The following is an 18892-nucleotide window of genomic DNA, read 5'->3' as shown; positions in this document are numbered from 1 at the left end:
TTCAGTGTAGGTGGCTTTCAAATGTGGCCCAAGCTAGTCATCATCAACAAGCTCTTGGTTTATACTATTTCAGAGATCCTCATGATTTTCCACTTAGTATCCTTTCCATGGCCCACTTTCGAGTGGGAGAAGTAGATTTTGGTCCAGCCTCAGCTCAACATGAGAATGGGTGGAACTCTGCAGAATTTCTTGGAGTTTTTATGCACCTTTGTGAAATTTCACAGAGAAGAACTCCGCAAGTTCCACCCGCCCCTAGCTCTGATCCCCTTCCTTCAGGGTGGGTGATCCCACCCCAGCCCTCAGGAATGTCCCTATCATCACCTCCAACTAGCCTTTCCCGGCCCTGGGATTCAAAATGGAAACCAAAGCCCTCCATGTTATGTGCCATACACAGCCACATATATAGCAGAACTCGCACAAGCAAGTATCACTCACTGCCTGCCGCTACATACAGTTATCATGTAGGCCAAGGTTTAGTTAAGTACACAGCAGTGTATGTTTACAGAAGTGGGATTATAGGCACCACTCCAGTGACACAGGCCCATGGCCCATGGCCCACTTTCGAGTGGGAGAAGTAGAATTAGGTCCAGCCTCAGCTCAGCATGAGAGTGGGTGGAACTCTGCAGAATTTCTTGGATTTTTATGCACCTCTGCGAAATTCCACAGAGAAGAACTCCGCAAGTTCCACCCGCCCCTAGCTCTGATCCCCTTCCTTCAGGGTGGGTGATCCCACCCCAGCCCTCAGGAATGTTCCTATCATCACCTCCAACTAGCCATTCCCAGCCCTGGGATTCAAAATGGAAACCAAAGTCCTCCATGTTATGTGTAGGCCTGGGCTAAATTTCCGTTCTGCTCGCGGAAATTGCGATAATTTGACATTTTCGCGCTCCGCGGAGAGCGCGAAAATGTCAAAATTTCCGCATTCCGCAGCTTAGCGATAATTTGTTTCTTGCTCACGCTGTAAAATAATACATTCTCGCGCACGCGCGATCGCCTTACCTGAATCCCCGCGTTTGCCGACAAGTTTTCCCGATCTGGTCACGCTCTCCACGAGATGTTGGATTGTTGGTAGCCATTTGCGCTGTCTCACGACGGTTCACGCCCGCAGTAATGTCATTGGTCGCGCGATTACGTCTTTCTTCTCGCGATCATGCACCGCGAGAAGAGTGAAAACAAGATGGCCGCGCCCGTGAGCAACCGCATGGGTAAGTTGGCGGGCCGCGACCACGCAGAAAATACCGCGAACGGGCGGGAAAAAAACTTCCGCATCTTCGCGATATTTCCGCGTGTTTGCGGAGATTTTTAACATTTTCGCGATAATTTGCGAAAGTCACTTTCGCAAATTCCGCCCACCCCTAGTTATGTGCCATACACAGCCACATATATAGCATAGCACGCACAAGCAAGTATCACTCACTGCCTGCCGCTACATACAGTTATCATGTAGGCCAAGGTTTAGTTAAGTACACAGCAGTGTATGTTTACAGAAGTGGGATTATAGGCACCACTCCAGTGACACAGGCCCATGGCCCATGGCCCACTTTCGAGTGGGAGAAGTAGAATTAGGTCCAGCCTCAGCTCAACATGAGAGTGGGTGGAACTCTGCAGAATTTCTTGGATTTTTATGCACCTCTGCGAAATTCCACAGAGAAGAACTCCGCAAGTTCCACCCGACCCTAGCTCTGATCCCCTTCCTTCAGGGTGGGTGATCCCACCCCAGCCCTCAGGAATGTCCCTATCATCACCTCCAACTAGCCTTTCCCGGCCCTGGGATTCAAAATGGAAACCAAAGCCCTCCATGTTATGTGCCATACACAGCCACATATATAGCAGAACTCGCACAAGCAAGTATCACTCACTGCCTGCCGCTACATACAGTTATCATGTAGGCCAAGGTTTAGTTAAGTACACAGCAGTGTATGTTTACAGAAGTGGGATTATAGGCACCACTCCAGTAACACAGGCCCATGGCCCATGGCCCACTTTCGAGTGGGAGAAGTAGAATTAGGTCCAGCCTCAGCTCAACATGAGAGTGGGTGGAACTCTGCAGAATTTCTTGGATTTTTATGCACCTCTGCGAAATTCCACAGAGAAGAACTCCGCAAGTTCCACCCGCCCCTAGCTCTGATCCCCTTCCTTCAGGGTGGGTGATCCCACCCCAGCCCTCAGGAATGTTCCTATCATCACCTCCAACTAGCCATTCCCAGCCCTGGGATTCAAAATGGAAACCAAAGTCCTCCATGTTATGTGTAGGCCTGGGCTAAATTTCCGTTCTGCTCGCGGAAATTGCGATAATTTGACATTTTCGCGCTCCGCGGAGAGCGGGAAAATGTCAAAATTTCTGCATTCCGCAGCTTAGCGATAATTTGTTTCTTGCTCACGCTGTAAAATAATACATTCTCGCGCACGCGCGATCGCCTTACCTGAATCCCCGCGTTCGCCGACAAGTTTTCCCGATCCGGTCACGCTCTCCACGAGATGTTGGATTGTTGGTAGCCATTTGCGCTGTCTCGCGACGGTTCACGCCCGCAGTAATGTCATTGGTCGCGCGATTACGTCTTTCTTCTCGCGATCATGCACCGCGAGAAGAGTGAAAACAAGATGGCCGCGCCCGTGAGCAACCGCATGGGTAAGTTGGCGGGCCGCGACCACGCAGAAAATACCGCGTACGGGCGGGAAAAAAACTTCCGCATCTTCGCGATATTTCCGCGTGTTTGCGGAGATTTTTAACATTTTCGCGATAATTTGCGAAAGTCACTTTCGCAAATTCCGCCCACACCTAGTTATGTGCCATACACAGCCACATATATAGCATAGCACGCACAAGCAAGTATCACTCACTGCCTGCCGCTACATACAGTTATCATGTAGGCCAAGGTTTAGTTAAGTACACAGCAGTGTATGTTTACACAAGTGGGATTGTAGGCACCACTCCAGTGACACAGGTTAAAAAGACTTGTTCACACTACTGACTCTTATGAAGCACAAAAAAGGTATCCCTCCACCACCGTACTTGTGTCACTTAATTCCTGGTAAGGGCAGTAACCCTCTACTACTATGAAGGAAGCACTTGATGGAACTCTCCTGGTCTAAGATGACTGAATTACCACGTGACAGGCCTAGGTCATGGTGCACATGCTCGATCTGTGTTTGTCCAGGACCCCCTTGAATCTCACTATATTGATGGAAAGCCATGCTGACAGGTGTTGCATGCATGAATCTATGCATGTATTCTTTTACTTACCCACTTAACTACCTATGCACTTGTTTATCAATCCATACACTCACTCACCATCTATCCATCTACTCAAAAACTCACTTATCAATCGTTCCAACCGCTGACTCATTCTCACATTCACCTCACATAACTCTTTCGTACAACCACACACAAACCCAACAACCTTTATAAAATCACTTTCACTAGTGAGCCAGGTCTATTGTCATTGCCAGTGTTTATTTTGCACGCTGGCTGCACAAATTCTTCCGCTTAAGTGATGAAAAGTCCATGCTTTAGGAAACTAAACCATGCACCCTTTGTCCAATGGAAAGGATCGGTCAATTAGATAAAATTCAATTGATATTCCACGAGTCCAGAATCATTAATTGTATAAGCACACATGTTTTTGTACGATAAAGTGGAGATAGTACGTTCATGAGTCCAGAATCATTAATTGTATAAGCACACAGATTTTCGTGCGATAAAGTGGAGATTTGAAGAAAGAAGCACTTCAAATTGATACATATTTATATACATATTTGTTGAAAAGTGCAACAAAATTGAATCTGTGTTTTTGACAGGCTTTCATTGCTGTATTTTGGTTCACTTTTCCCTTTGCAGCTATTCGGGTCAATGACAATAACATTGTTTTTCCTTTTATGGATACGTGCTTCTTTGAGTCACATTTAAATTTACGCACATTTGCTTACCTTTAAAACATTCGTCTAAACTCGATATTGGCTGAAGTAGATTACGAAGTGTCTATACCTTGTGCATCATTTTTGAAAGAAATGTGTGAAGTTTAAGATTTGACAGAGCCTAATCCCTGCGAGGACCGAAGTTCACACGTCCTTGGTTCCTGCTTCTGGGGTGTGAAAAGCGTAGAATCAGAAGAGGGCAGAAAGTAAGGGGCAGATCTATGTCGGAGATGCGCCACTTTTACGCCGCCGTTGCGTCACTTTTGTGACGCAGTGGCGGTGTAAACCCTGCGCCACGTTGCGCCATATTTACATCGTGACGCATCTATGGAGATGCGTCACGATGTAAAGCCCTGCGCCACGTAAAACCTGCGTCAGGTTTCACGTGGGCGTGTCGACATAGGGGGGGGCGTTCCGTCGCAGGAACGCCCCTGAAAAGTGACTCAGTCAAATCTATAAGATTTGACTGAGTCACTTTCCCAACGCTGATGCGCCAAAACCCTGCGCCTGCTTGAAGCAGGCGTAAGGCTTGACGCACCATGTTAGGGATAGGGTTGGTTGGAACAGTGCTGGAGTTGCGTCGCGCTTGCGACGCAACTGAAGCACTGCGCCAACCTTACGCCATTGGATGCGTCACGCATCTGTTTATTCCTGCGCCATGATGCGCCGCATTATAAATGCGGCGCATCATGTGTGGCGCAAGGGTAAACTTGCGTGACGCATCATTCCTGGCGCATCCTTGCTGATTTGCAGGGATGCGCCAGGCAACATAAATCTGCCCCTAAGTATCTGGCAAGCAGGGCCAGCTAATATCATGATCAGAGCGCGCCCCATCACAAAGGAAGGCAATGGCTGAGCGCCGCTTGCTAGCTCAGGGCCTAATTTGCAGCTTCTCTGAATCCCACTTCTTTGAGAAACTCGACTCATCAAAATCCAACGTCAGGCAGCCACGCGGAAAGAAATGTACACAGCGAGCACATTGGAAAGCCGCATATTTCAACACCTCATTTGCAGAATTCCAGGGCCACATTTACGAGCCCAGTTACATTGCTCTTGCATGGCACAACGTGGTACAAGAGCAACGCAACTCAAAAATGAGATTAATGAAGCTAAGCAAGGCCACTTTGTGTGTCCCTGAGTGGCCCCATAAATCTAGAGAAATGCAACGCCACACAAATGGCTGTGTTGCATTGCTCTGCCCCAGGGAGGCATGCCATGATGTTGTGTGGGTGTTCCCATGCAACTCCTATGGTTTTTGATGCATTCCCAGATTTACCAAAAGTTTTAGACCTCGGAATGTGCTAAAGAGATCCACATTCCAGAGGAGGCGTAAGTAGGAGACCCATTTTTATTATCCTTATTACTTCCTCTTTCTGTGTGCTGCATTTTGCAGCAAACATATAAAAATGTATATTCTTCTCAGGATTGTTTTTGAGCGGGAAGGTGTCTCCTCCTGCACAAAAACAATCATACATGCAACGCAGGGCAAGGGTGCCTGTGTTGGCCTTACTGTAAAGCCCGAGGATTAGCCAAGTATGGTTTCAAAACTTAACACCCAACTTACAGACTCCGTCCTTGGGACATCCTGATGGCTTCAAACAAGGCCAATGGACCTTTGCCTCCCTGGCATGAATTGAGCTAAAACTAAAATAAAAATATAAATTATGCATATATCATCGACAATTAGAATTTTAGATGTTCGGTCAATGGTGAGAAGTCTCAAAAGGTTTCAACACCTTTGTTTATCTTAAAGAATGAATATTGTTTTTGTCATTTTACTTAGATTAGTCAGTTTACAAAATGATCAATAACGAAATTGGGTAGTGACAACATAAATCAATACACAGTGTTCCGTAAAGGAAAGCGAGACTAAAGTATCTAAAGGACCAATCCTACTTTAAATACACCCCACGAAGAGTTCCTTTCGGAAAAGAGCACGTAAGAATAGGAGGGAACTATCCATTAAGGGCCATGCTGGAAACTCAGCCAAGTTCCCCACAGCTGCAATAGCAACTGTCAATATTAAGATGAACTCTGCAGTCGCATTGATCTAGAAGAAATAGATTTAAAGAAAGGAAGCAAGTCACCTTTAGCAGTAACTATCGGTAACAGAGCAAGTACAGCTCTCCAGCAGAAGAGTCATAAAGCAAGGATGATGGGTTTATCAATACTGCATTTGGGGCTCCTCCAGAGCTTCATCTATCCTAACTAGCTAAGAACACTCATTCATGTGAACTGGGCAATATTGTAGCAGCATTATTAGGCATTGGCTTCTAATCCAATGGCATCCACTCATCTGATGGTGTCGCCAAGCTTCCAATGTCTCTTCCCTCTGGTCCCGCGGTAAACGTTCACACTGGTACATTGGCATAACTCTGTTGCAAAGGTTGTAACATGGAGGAAAGTTCTAATGAGAACCTTCCCACCTAAGCTAAAGGATGCTCAATGTGTTTCAATATGAAGCCAAAGCCTTGTTTAGAAATTCCGAGGCAAACTAGCAATGTATTCTGCTGAAGCATACACAATGTCTAAATCATTATTTAATGTTGCATACACAGCAAGTCTTGTTGTATTGAGGTAAATGATCTAATAGGGGGTGTGAGAAAGCTGAATGAAACACGTGATAGGAGTCAGCAGATTTCTAAGCAAGATACTGGTGCTAGGCAAATATTCTAAATATGTGTTTATTAGGCTGTGAAAAAGATTAGAAAAGAAAGGTTCTTAAAGCCTGAACTAAAGGTGCACGCTTAAGAATAATAACCTGATACAAAAATATTTTTACACGTATGTTCTATATTCTAAGCACTTAAGTATGTTTACCCTACATTATTTAATCATTAATACGCTATTGCATGTATTAGTTATACATTAAAAAGATTAGCATTAGCATTACTAATTGTATTTGTTTACTGCTGGCTGTCTTTTTACTTGAGACTGGTGTATAGTTACTTGGATGTATACATTAGCATGTTGGCCTTTCGACTAGGGTTGTTATATACACATACCACATACATACATACAGTTATATTGTTTATGTGTGTTGATGCTCATCTCTGCTTTCACAGCAGACAGAGCTACTACACTAGATAGGCAATGAGGAACACTATACTACAACACCGGCAGCAATGACAAAAACAATTCAAACAAAAAGGCAGAGCTACGTGAGTATCCGTTTTCCTTGGCCTAGACAGAAACAATGGACCATCTCTACTTATTGATGAAAGTCACCCTTCTCAAACAACCCCACCAGTCCACAATTTAAAGTGCTGGCTGGGATGCAGTGATATGAACAACACAGAATCAGTTTGCAGATGTGATGCTTGAGATGTATGAGATAAATTGCGCGCCTCAATTAAAGCCTTAACATCCTACATAAAATTCCTTGCAATTTTCTGTTCGGATATTTATTTATGCATTTTTACATAGCGCAAACTTTACCCGAAGGTGTCAGAGCGCTTCATAATAGAGCCAGTTACATTACATAAGGACTTCAAAGCATATGAATTACATAAACGCTACGAAACTGATAAACTCCAAACTCACATAAGAATGGTAGTATGTCTACTACAAATACTAGTGGTTAGAGTTACATATATACAAGTTGCAAACTCACTCAAGATGACATTTTAGGAAAAATTGAAGCGGTTATGGTTTGACAAGTATATAGTACATATTTACAGAGCAAGAACATCACGCCATTGCTGGTTTTTTGTGGTAATCGTTTAGCCATTCCTTCAGGGTGCTGTTGCACTCACAGGCAGTGATCTAGTTCCTGGAGGGATCCCCGATCTGGTGATGGCTGTTGGGGTAGAAGGCTGGGTGGTGGTGGACAAAGGTGTCATGCTGGAGCCTGGGGCTGTTCTTGAGCTCGTACTGGGCACCAACTATTGGAAAGGGGGTGGCTCGGTGCTTTAGGGCATGAAGGCTCTATAGCTGGTGTAGTGGGGGGTCGTAAATAGAGGAAAGGTAGTCATTGGTTCAGTGCTGTATGAGAGAGACTGGAGTAGTGGGAGACAGACAGTCTGCGGTGCACCCTGGAGTGACCTTCTGAGCTGGGTCGTCTTCCTCAAAGGACCTCAAAGGCGGGTGTAATCATGGTGGTCCTCGTGATCAAAGGCAGGCCGCCAACTTAGTCCTGTTGCAAGGGCTGTAGCCAGGAGGAATTGATGGGTAATGAAGTGAGTGTGGTGGGCTGGTCGACCAATCCACAGGTCCCCCCACAGTAGCAGCAAAAGAATAGGGCCCAGCCGCTTGAAACTCATTGCCTCAGCCATGGGTAGAAGAGGAGAGATCACATTTTCTTGCCCGTGCCTAATATTTGTTCTTCTGCCATGGCCCATCTACATGTGGTGAGTCGCGGAGGGGGTCTCCCAGATCTATCTGGCCCCTGAAGTAATCTGCCAGGAAGGGGGCACCTTCCCCGCTAAAATGTACCACTGCAGCCACTGGTGCAAATTAGGACAGCCCCCGCAATCAGAGTGGGGAGGCCATCTTGGCTCCCTTGTGAGTGTAGGAGCCAGGACAATTCTTCGATCCCATGGCTCAGCAACGCACTCCTGGGGTTCTCATATGTAAGTAGTGAGACCCCTTACTTCACTGTCTGGGTAGGGTATAGGTGTAAGGAAAACCTCTACAGCACAATGTGAACAGATATCTCCACAGGTTTTTATGTTGGGAATCCCAGGGTTGTGCTTTCTGTAGCCACTTTATCTGGTTGGAGTCCCAACTTTCTGATTTATATCAGACCTCCCAGCTTTGTGGGTTGTGTTTCTGCCTGGCAAATGTGTGAGAAGTGGGTTGCAGGGTTCTGATATATTGGAAAGGAAACCTGGGGCATACACAGGTATTAAAATATCGAATCACATTGCATGTGATTGTCTGATATTGGTCTCAACAAAGGGGTATACACCATTGCAGCACATGACTGAACTTTTAGCAATATTGATGAATTGCAAGAGCACTTCAGAGCTCATGGTGTGCTGGTTTGAGAAAAAATGCAAAAAGAGCAATCGAATGACAGAATGTTGAACAATGTCAAACACTCACCCCAGTACAGAGATCTGAGCCTAATTCCATCTCTTTATGCTCCCCATGCTATTCCAGCTTAAACCCAGCAATATGCAAATCAGTCTTGACCCTGCTCCCTATGGAACAGTCCAGCCTGAACTGCCATGCCAGGTCCTCTCTGGACTGAAAACAAGCATCCTGGGACAGGCTTTGGTATCAATCCTCATCAGCCAGGCTAGCTTGACTCCAGTGGCATGGAGAGCACAAGACCCACGTCTGGGCATACAATTCCCACTCAGGTGACAAATACAAAAAGAGTAATTGATGGGCAGAATGTTTACAATGTCAAACATTAACCCCAGTACAGAGATATGGGCCTAAATCTAATGTTTTTGTTCCCCTATGCCGTTCCAGCTTAAAGCTAGATATAAGCAAATCAGTCTTGACCCTGCTTCATGGGAACAGTCAAGCCCGATCTGCCAGGCCAGGTTCTCCCTGGACTGGAAACAAGTATCCTGAGATCAGTTTTGGGGTTTCTCCCCTTTTCAGCCAGGCTAGGTTGACTCCAATTGCATGGAGAGCACGCCACCCACGTCTGGGCATAGCCGTCCCACTTAGGGTGACAAATGTAAAAATAACAATTGATGGATAGATTGTTAAACAGGGTCAAACATTCATCCTAGCACAGAAATGTGGGCCCAAATCCATCGTTTTTTGCTTCTCATGCCATTCCAGTTTAAACCCAGCTATTTGCAAATCAGTCTTGACCCTGCTCTGATTCAGCACTCAGTCTATCATTTGTAGCAGCAACACTTTTCACCCTAAGTGGGATGGGTGTGCCCAGACGTGGGTCCCTTGCTCCCTGTGCCACTGGATTCCAGCTAGTCTGGCTGAGATGAGGTAATACCCCAAAGGATGCTTCTTTCTGGTCGATGGCAGACCTGGTTTGTCAGTTCGGGCTGGACTGTTCCCATGAAAAGCAGTGTCATGACTGATTTGCATATGGTTGGGTTCAAACTGGAGTGGTGCAGTGAACAAAAGATCAATGGATTTAACTCAGATCTCTTGACTGGGGGTGAATGTTTGATTGATTCAGCATTTCGCCCATCATTTGTTTCAGTAGCACTTTTCACCGTAAGTGGGATGGGTATGGCCAGAGTTGGGTCCCTTACTCGCTGTGCCACGGGATTCAAGCTAGTGTGGGTGATGAGGGGTGATTCTCGGATACCGATCCCAGGATGCTTGTTTCCGGTCCAGGGAGGACTGGCTTGGCAGTTCGGGCTGGACTGTTCCCATGAGGAGCAGGGTCAAGACTGATTTGCATATGGCTGGGTTCAAGCTGGGGTGCGTATTGAGCAAAAGAACAATGGATTTAACCGAGATCTGTTGACTGGGGGTGAATGTTTGATTGAATCAGCAGTCTTTCCATCATTTGCTGCAGCAGTGGGTTTGAGAAAAAATGCAAAGTGAATCCCTAGAAAGAGGGAGTGAAAAACATTACTTATCTGATGATAACATGAATCCAAGAATTTCAACGTAGCTGCAGATTTGAGAATTCCACAACTGATATACAGAAAACAGCACACGCTAGAGGTGAAGGCAAAGCATTGTGAAGCAGTTCATGTTTATAGTTCCAAGATTCAGTTCTAGGGTATTCAAAGGTATGAAGTGACAACTATAGTGATAACATCAAGAAGGCATATGAATGTCAACCCCTTCTATGCCAACTAGAATTGAAAAAGGTGGATCCAAGGCAGGTACCTCTGAACTCTAGATGGTGAAATGTTTAATAAATGATCATGCTGGGCACAGGATGCACATGTAAGCATCATTCAGATGTGTTAGCTGTCAGTGTGTTCTACAAATTCTTACTGCTATTTTTGTAGTGTTACCTTCGTGTGTGGAGATTGTTCTGTTCCTCTGAGAGCACCTACTACCACCTCCATGTGTAGTGAGTAGCTCTCATGTGGCACTGATGCCAGTATTTTCTCTCTGCTTGAACAACTGTGCCTGTTGCTTGTGAAGATACAGGGCTCTCTCATGGATCCCTGCGGCTTACTTACAGACTCACTCTCTTTTATTAGTCCCCACTGGACAGACCAGACTCAGGTCACATTTTGTATTGTAACCTATATAGCCACACCTATATAACAATCTACAGAGCAAGCTGTATCTTCACTGTTTGCAACATGGTTTATGCAGGGGAGGCATATATGCAGCATAGTTCCTTTCTCCTTTTTGGCCACAATGAGAAGAGCACATACCACCTCTTTATCAGAAAGTTCCATCATCATCATCATAGGGTTGTCATACAGGGCTGATTAACCCAAAATTGGTATCCAAGTACTCAAAAATACTTTCATAGTTAGACCTGATCAAAACAGGGGGGTCTTAATAAGCTCCTTAAGGAAAACGTTTGCATCGCTCATAGCCAGGAAGAAGCAATAGAGTTCCTAGTTTGCAAACATGAAGTGAAAACGTACCACGGCTTTGAGTGTTCCAGCTAATCAGTGCACTCAAATCCCTCATAAAACATCACTTCAATATTTGCAGGAAACATAGAGTAACCTTACAACAATATAGTGATTGCATGGATCTGAGTGAACATTGATCACAGTACAAATACCAAGGAAGGAATGTTTTTATCTTCTTGAGAACCAATTCTATCCCATCGCAAATCAGAAAAATGAGCATTAAAAAATGTACCTTCATTCCCTAAGGTAAATAACATTCAAACTTCAGTAGGAATTACGTAGGTCGAGGCATTCGTGAAGCTATAAAAAAACACAGAAGATAACTTATGCCGTTAACCTACTTTCTGAGGAGTCAGCATGAAAACGACTTGAATATAACATTTCATTTTTAGTGTAATAGTATTTTAATGTGTCCCTTTTTAAAGGGGGCAATATGTAGAATGAGATGAACTGGGGAATATCTGGGTAGCTTAGTTGTTTCCCTTTTGAGCCACCATAGTTCACTTTGTAGTGTTTTGTTCCCCGTAGCTTTTGATGTCATGGTATCATATGGAAGGGCAGTTGAGATGATCCTGTGTGAAGAGCTGCAGCTCTATCAGTACTTATATAAATATAACTTTATCAGTTCACCTTTGAACATGTGTGGCATATAGAACACAGGAGTAGTAAGTCAGAGAATGCAAAGGCTGTTCTATCCTCTAGCTACTCTCTTGGACCTGATACTGCTGTCCATCTATACTGTGGGTACACCACACTCAACCCTGTTTCAGTGATTGCTTTGGATGCAGAAAAACATTAAATAGGGCAAATTCCTTTGGCAGGTAGTGGAACAGTAGGAATTCCCTAGTAACAATTTAATGGCTTCAAGCTATGCAATTTTGCTCAGAAGGGATGGCCATCATCAATGGGATTACTTACAACCTATTCTCAATAGCCAGAGGGACTACGTAGGGCCACCCACTACTACCCTGCCTTTACGCTGTCTATATGCAGCCCTTCCCGAGGAAGCTTATCCACCACCCGATATTAAACATAATCCACTTCTCAAATATTAAGATAAAGATTAAGGTTTAGGTGAAGGTTGTATTGATTACTACCTCAGACCCCTATTCCGCAATCTCAGCAACAAAAGAAGTTGCATTTACATATGGTAATGTGCTGGGATACAACATCAATCAAGACAAGAAAGAGGTATTAAGTGTGGGAGTGCATGCACATCTATTACTTACGCAGGGTCGATATTTTTAGGATGATAATCTTGCTCAAATTATTATGTTTCCACAGTCCCCTGCAAGTATATCTCCTATCTACTTTGTTTAAGCAAATAATTGCTGCCATCTCATCCTTCAATTGAGGATAACACAAGCCTAAGAGATCTTTAAGATATTTGCAGATTCCAGTTCAGAGGGGCGGAAGATCTCTTCCCAATATCCAATTTAATAACTCTCTTGTACTGTGTAAGACTCACCAAGTTTATTAACAATAAAGATAGCTCTCTGCTTTTTAATTAGGTATTAATGGATAGCATACCCAGCTTATTACTGTTAAGATATTCTCATCCCAAGAACCACCTAAACCTGTCACGTTTAAGGGACCTCTAGATCTTGGAAATGTATGTAAATACATATTGAGATATTTCAGGGTTCCTCAATTTCATGCATATACATTAGGTCATATATCCTCTAATTTATCATTCAGATTCCTCACTGATCGCAATGGGCTAATATACCATTCCTTTATCATTTGTATGATAATAGTTTACTTACATAATTCTAACAAATTAGGGTGGAATTTGATATCCCCCACAGAGAATTCCTCAAATATTTACGAATTAGGGCAAACTTGAAAGTAATAGCTGGTGAGTTAGTACCAGACTGCCTGCTTCAGCCATATGGCTGCCTACTTCAGGAAGAGCCACAACAGATCTTGGGGTATTACCAGATATTTATTAAAACAATAGATGACCAACTACACAGGGGAAAAGAAAAATGGTCTGCCTGTCTAAGAGAAGAGCTTACCCCAGAACTGCTAAACAATTCTATTAATATGAGCACTGCAGCAATCCGAATAGCCAAGTATAGAATCCAGTACTATAAAATCATTTTGATTGTTTAATTACCTTAGTCAAACTGTCAAATCAGAGCTCATGACAGAGTAGCCCCAGTCCTAGATGTCATTCACGAAGCATTGATTGAGTGCATATGTCTGCAATATGCCCTTTGATGCAATCCTTTAGGTAAGGTGGTGTTCAAAAGGATCTCTGCCATTAATAGCCATAATGTCTTATTGGTCAACAATAGTATTGGGATTTAATGACCCCCCCCCAAGTGCCTCTTTACTTTATAAGCAATCTTAATTATGTCCATGCATATAGCCTGACAATGGAGAGAACCTTTCAACCTTGTATTCAGACATGGAATCTGGAGCTGCTGGACATTTATAAATTCGATAAACCAAAAACCTGAATAAAGCTATGAAAACACGCCATCAGATTAGGGGAAACTAGTAATTATCAGATTGGGAAGAGAATATTCTAACCAGCCTGAAGACGTGGAAACATAACTATGACACTTCAGACTGTATTCTACTCATTCGTCAACCAAAGCTCTTCTCTTTTCTCATGTTTGTAATATTATAACGAGCCTCTATCATAGTTCATACATATGTGTCTTTGTCAAGTTAAGGCCTATTTTCTTGCTGCTGCAGCCACATAGAAATGTTTAATACATGCTGAATGTTATATTCAAGCTATGCTTTTGTACAGCATAACTTAACAGGCATTGGGTAATCTGATGCAAGTGTGCTCAGACTCTTTGAGGGTCTTAGTGTTGCTTTGGGATATATTAATCAAATAGAGATTAATAACAACTATACCAAAAATGCTCAAGATTATGAATTTGAGGAGGAGGAACTGGTTAAGACAAATTCTTCTTTGCATAATTCTGTATAAATGTCTGCTCCTTCTTAAATTATGTCATATGAGAATGGTTCCTCTGTGAGCTGAGTGTTATCTTCGTACTGACTTCCTCTGGGAGTATCAGGGTGTGGGCATTAAAGGACACCATTTATTCTATTGGCAACAATATTTAATAGACAGGGAGTTGTAAGCATCTTTTTGTTTTACCCTTGTAAACATTTGATAGCCAGTGAGGTTCGGACTCTGTTGGCATTGTGCTTATCAGTACCCAGCCACCTAACGATATTAACTTACAGTCATGGTTACAACCCTTTATCCTAGAGTATAGAATAAGGAATGAAAATTATTGAGAGTGGCTCTTGGAGAGCCTCACTCTGTGATGATGATGATGATGATGATGATGTTTATTATGATAATTCTAACTAAACACTTATGGTCACAATTCTCTATTGGGAGGTGTGGATGCTACAAAACATGAGCTATTGTAATGTATGATTTTTCACCAGATATCAATCCAATCACATTGGATGCTGATCATCAACTAATACCGCTACACCTAATTCCTCTAGTACTCTAAGGGCCATATTCACAAGAACGTGCAATAACTACCGGTAGAGTAAATTATCGGCAAAAAGTTAGCACTGCCTAACCCCGATTTTTTTAAGCGTGGAATTCACAAGCCCGCGCTACATGGCGATAATTACAGTGAACGGCAGAGAAAACAGGCGAAAACAACATCGCAATGGCGATAGTTATTCTTGCGTTAGCAGGCGATAGCTGTGGATTGGCACATCACTGACAGATAACTCACCTTTCTCAACCCAGGCGATATCGCACTGCGAACATGGCCCCACAAATATTAGGATGTGAGGGTCAGGATGTCAAGTGAATAACAAATGCAGGAGACATTGTCTGGTTATTTTAACTTTTGGCATGCAGCCTGAAAGACTGCTGTGTCAACAGAGGCCCTTTCCCCGACCTCTGTATCTCTTTATTGAAAGACCCTGCCAGCCAGCACCTACAAGTGATAGATGGAAATGCATTCACGGGTGAATGCTGAGGGGTTGGCAGGTGATTAAAAAAATATGGCGGGGGGGCTGAGGGTGGCGGCGGTGGGTGTTGTGATCCTCATGGGTATCGGAGCTGCATGATCCTTGCCTCCATGGCATCTGTGGGTCTTCAGGTGTGGCTCTTGGCTGGGCTCCCTTCCATGCTGTGGGTAGTCGTTCTGCTAAGCACCAGCTAAAGGCAGGTGTAAAATCCCTGGTGCTAACATGGTTTATCCCCTGTTTTTGCTTTGCTTTGCAGATCTGGCAGTTCGTTGTGAATGTGGTGTTGTAGTTTTCTCATGTGCTTTTGCACGGGAATGCCTACTCTGCATCTCATTGTCCCAAATTGGAAGACGAAACAAGGAGTAAAATGGATTATAAAAAAATAATTAATTCAACCGTCGCCTTGCTGTCAGAATTGTTGGATAAATATGAGTTGAGAAAAAAAAAACACTTTTGGTCTATTGCCAATTGCTTCGACAAAATGATGGCCCAACCTTATTTACTTTTTTATCACCAAAAACCCTTAATTAAGAAGAAATTTATGTTATTAAGGTTTGGAATTTATCCAACCAAAGATGGAACCCCTAAATGGGAGTCCAAATGGGCATCGAATATTTGCCGGCTTTGTGGGTAGTATGACGAAACCTTGATGCATATGGTAACACTGTGCCCAAAAATGATGAAGGAACGGAAAATAATTGTAAAACCTATTTTTAAAAAAATGGGACTTAGGACTTGTAGATCGGCATTAATATTTTGCCTAAGTGGTGTCAATGTTTATATTATTCACCAATTTGTAAAATTTATGTTTATAGTAGAAAAGAAATTATGTAAGGTTGACACCCAAAGTAAATGTTAAATTTGTTAAGACTGTGAATTATTGATGTTGTTGCTTTTAAGGTGATGATGAATTAATTTTATGGCACTTTTTAATTGTTTTCTTTCATAGTACTATTTTAAGATAATGTATTAATTGTCTGTTTTTAGAGTACTATTCTTAGATGATGTTCCATTTATAATGTTTAGTTTTACCAAATGGCACACGTGCACTTTATCCCTGAAAATTGTCAAGTCCTGTAAACTATTTTAAAAATTGAATTAATAATTTTGGATTATCCCGAACTGGAAAAAGTGAATTGATTGTGGTTAATTTTATGCATTGTATCCAGGAATGTTCAATTAGGTAAAGTGTGTGGTTTGTATTTATTTTTGTCCTTTCTTGTAATGGTTTTAATTAATCAACAAATAAATAAATCAATCAATCAATCATTAGTGTTAGTTGGTGGTGTCTACCGTGGAGATAAATTTGGAGGCAGTTTTCGTGGGAATAGTGGTGTTGTCTGCAGTTTGCACCTGCTTGTGAATAGGGTGTTAAAGCCATCTCCACTTTTGCTGAGTTAAGGTGGAGATAAATCGGAGTTAACTCCTTGTGAATATGCCCCTAACTCTTTGAGTGTGGGCCTTTTGAGCTTGGATAGACTACTAAAAATGGACTTCTGCTTGTTATGTATAAATCTATTCAATCTAAACTCAAATCAGTATGTCTCAGAACTATCACTTTGGAAAACGTCGCAGCCACACCTGTCTCAGATCCCAAAATAGTTACTTATTTAACCAGATATGGTTATTACCCTAAGAAAGTCATTGATAGAGTCTGTATAACCTGTCAAGTTAAATTCTTAGATGTGAAAGGTTCGCATATAAAGATGTTGCAGTCGGCTGTGAAAGGTAAAGAAACAAGAGACTTTTGATCCTGACATTGTCTCTAACTGGTCTCAATGATCTTGTTGCGCCCTGGGAAACATGGCACTATAACCAGAAAGACATAACAGGCTTCTATTTAAAAATGATGTCAAATCAGAGGAGCTGTCAAATTCCAAGACTGGTCTAGCAGCATAGTCCTGTGTTTGGAGATCATTTGATAAAGGAGCTGTGTAAGTGTGTTCAGCTTTTCCCCTCCCTGGATAAAGCCCAAGTCTCTTTGGGTTGTGGGTTTTTGAAAGACGTGTTTGTCAGGGCCAGTAGATTCAGGAACCTTTCTATTGGCCGATTTATCATCAAAGACTGGTTCCAACAAAAAGTTAATTTCCGCAATACCAGTGACCAAAGTTCTTCCCACAGAAGAGAAGAGGAACGAGATTATCTCACAGTAGAGGAAAATGTGATGGAAATGAGAGGCAAGATGGCGTCAATAGGAGCAGTCGCTGACTGAGCTCCCTCCTGCCTTCCTGCCCTTGCAAAAAACTTTGTGAATATCAGGAGAACGAGGACGGAATGATGATGAGGATAGAGCTGATCGGGCTGGACCGGCTTGCCAAGTGCTGAGCACCGAATATGGAGTAGCGGTGAATGCGAAACAAGTAGAATAGATCCTCTGAGTCTTAACTACCAAGTAAAGGTAAAGGATCGGCATACAATATTGGATATCTGGCCCATATTAAACGCATTAAAGCTGGTAAATGTAAAACAGGAATTAGCTCTTCCGCAACCAGCCCAGATAAAACAAACTAAGCAGCACGATGAAATGGAGAATAGCGAACAGACTATAAGGCAAATAGAGATAGGGAAAATGAATGAAACGGATACAGAAAGGAATGAGAATGTCCAGGAGAGCCTCCAGGAGGAGATAGGTGAACTTGTTGATCAAAATTCAGTCGCAGAACAGCTCATGCCTCGATTAAACATTCCGGGACAATGGAATGAAGAACTAGAGTCTAACGAGAAAATACAAGAGATACAAGAGGCGGAGAATGGTCGTACCCTGAAACCAATACTTCAAAAACGAGAAACCAGAGGTACTAAAGCCAAGGACGTAAAAAATAAGGAGCAAGATCATGATGGAGGGAAAGACAAACCGAAGGTGAAGGAGAAGGAGAGAGGTTATAGAAAGGGCCCAGAAAAAGATAAAGATAAAGATAAAGATAAAGACAAAGATAAAGACAAGGACAAAGCAAAAATTATGAATCGTAGAGAACAACAAGGGGATAACGAAAAGCTTAAAAAGGATAATAAGGGTGATAGACAAATAGCTAAAGGAGATCTCACAGAACTGGAAAACAAGAAGGAAAAAGTTAAAGAGGAATGTAACAAGAAGGAGAAAGATTCTGAAGAGACCGAAGAGACCGAAGAGATGGAATTAATGTTAAAAAAAGCAAAACGGTTACAAACCATTAAAGATTTGAAAGCAAATGCAAAGGTGACTGCGACAAGTAAGCCAACAGGCAAGTCAACTACATCGCAAGCTAGTATATTAAATATCTTTAGCCCACTGTCCAAAATGGGGCCAAATAAAGGAATAAGTCATGAGGTAATAGTCCAGGAGTCAGCAAAATTGGACGGGGTAAATGAAAGACTCAACCCGGCGATTGATAGACACCCAACTCTGAATCTTCCACCTGATAAATTATCTTTATTACAAATTGATTCACATTCAGACGAATCTGATGCAGACATATATGAGACTGGAATTTCTACTTTTAGTGAGGCAAGTGGTGTTAGTAAAGATCAAGATCAAGATCCATCAACCC

The sequence above is a fragment of the Triturus cristatus genome, chromosome 5_1, assembly GCF_964204655.1.
Source record: "Triturus cristatus chromosome 5_1, aTriCri1.1, whole genome shotgun sequence".
NCBI classification, from domain to species: Eukaryota; Metazoa; Chordata; class Amphibia; order Caudata; family Salamandridae; genus Triturus; species Triturus cristatus.
Note: the sequence above shows the minus strand (reverse complement) of the source record.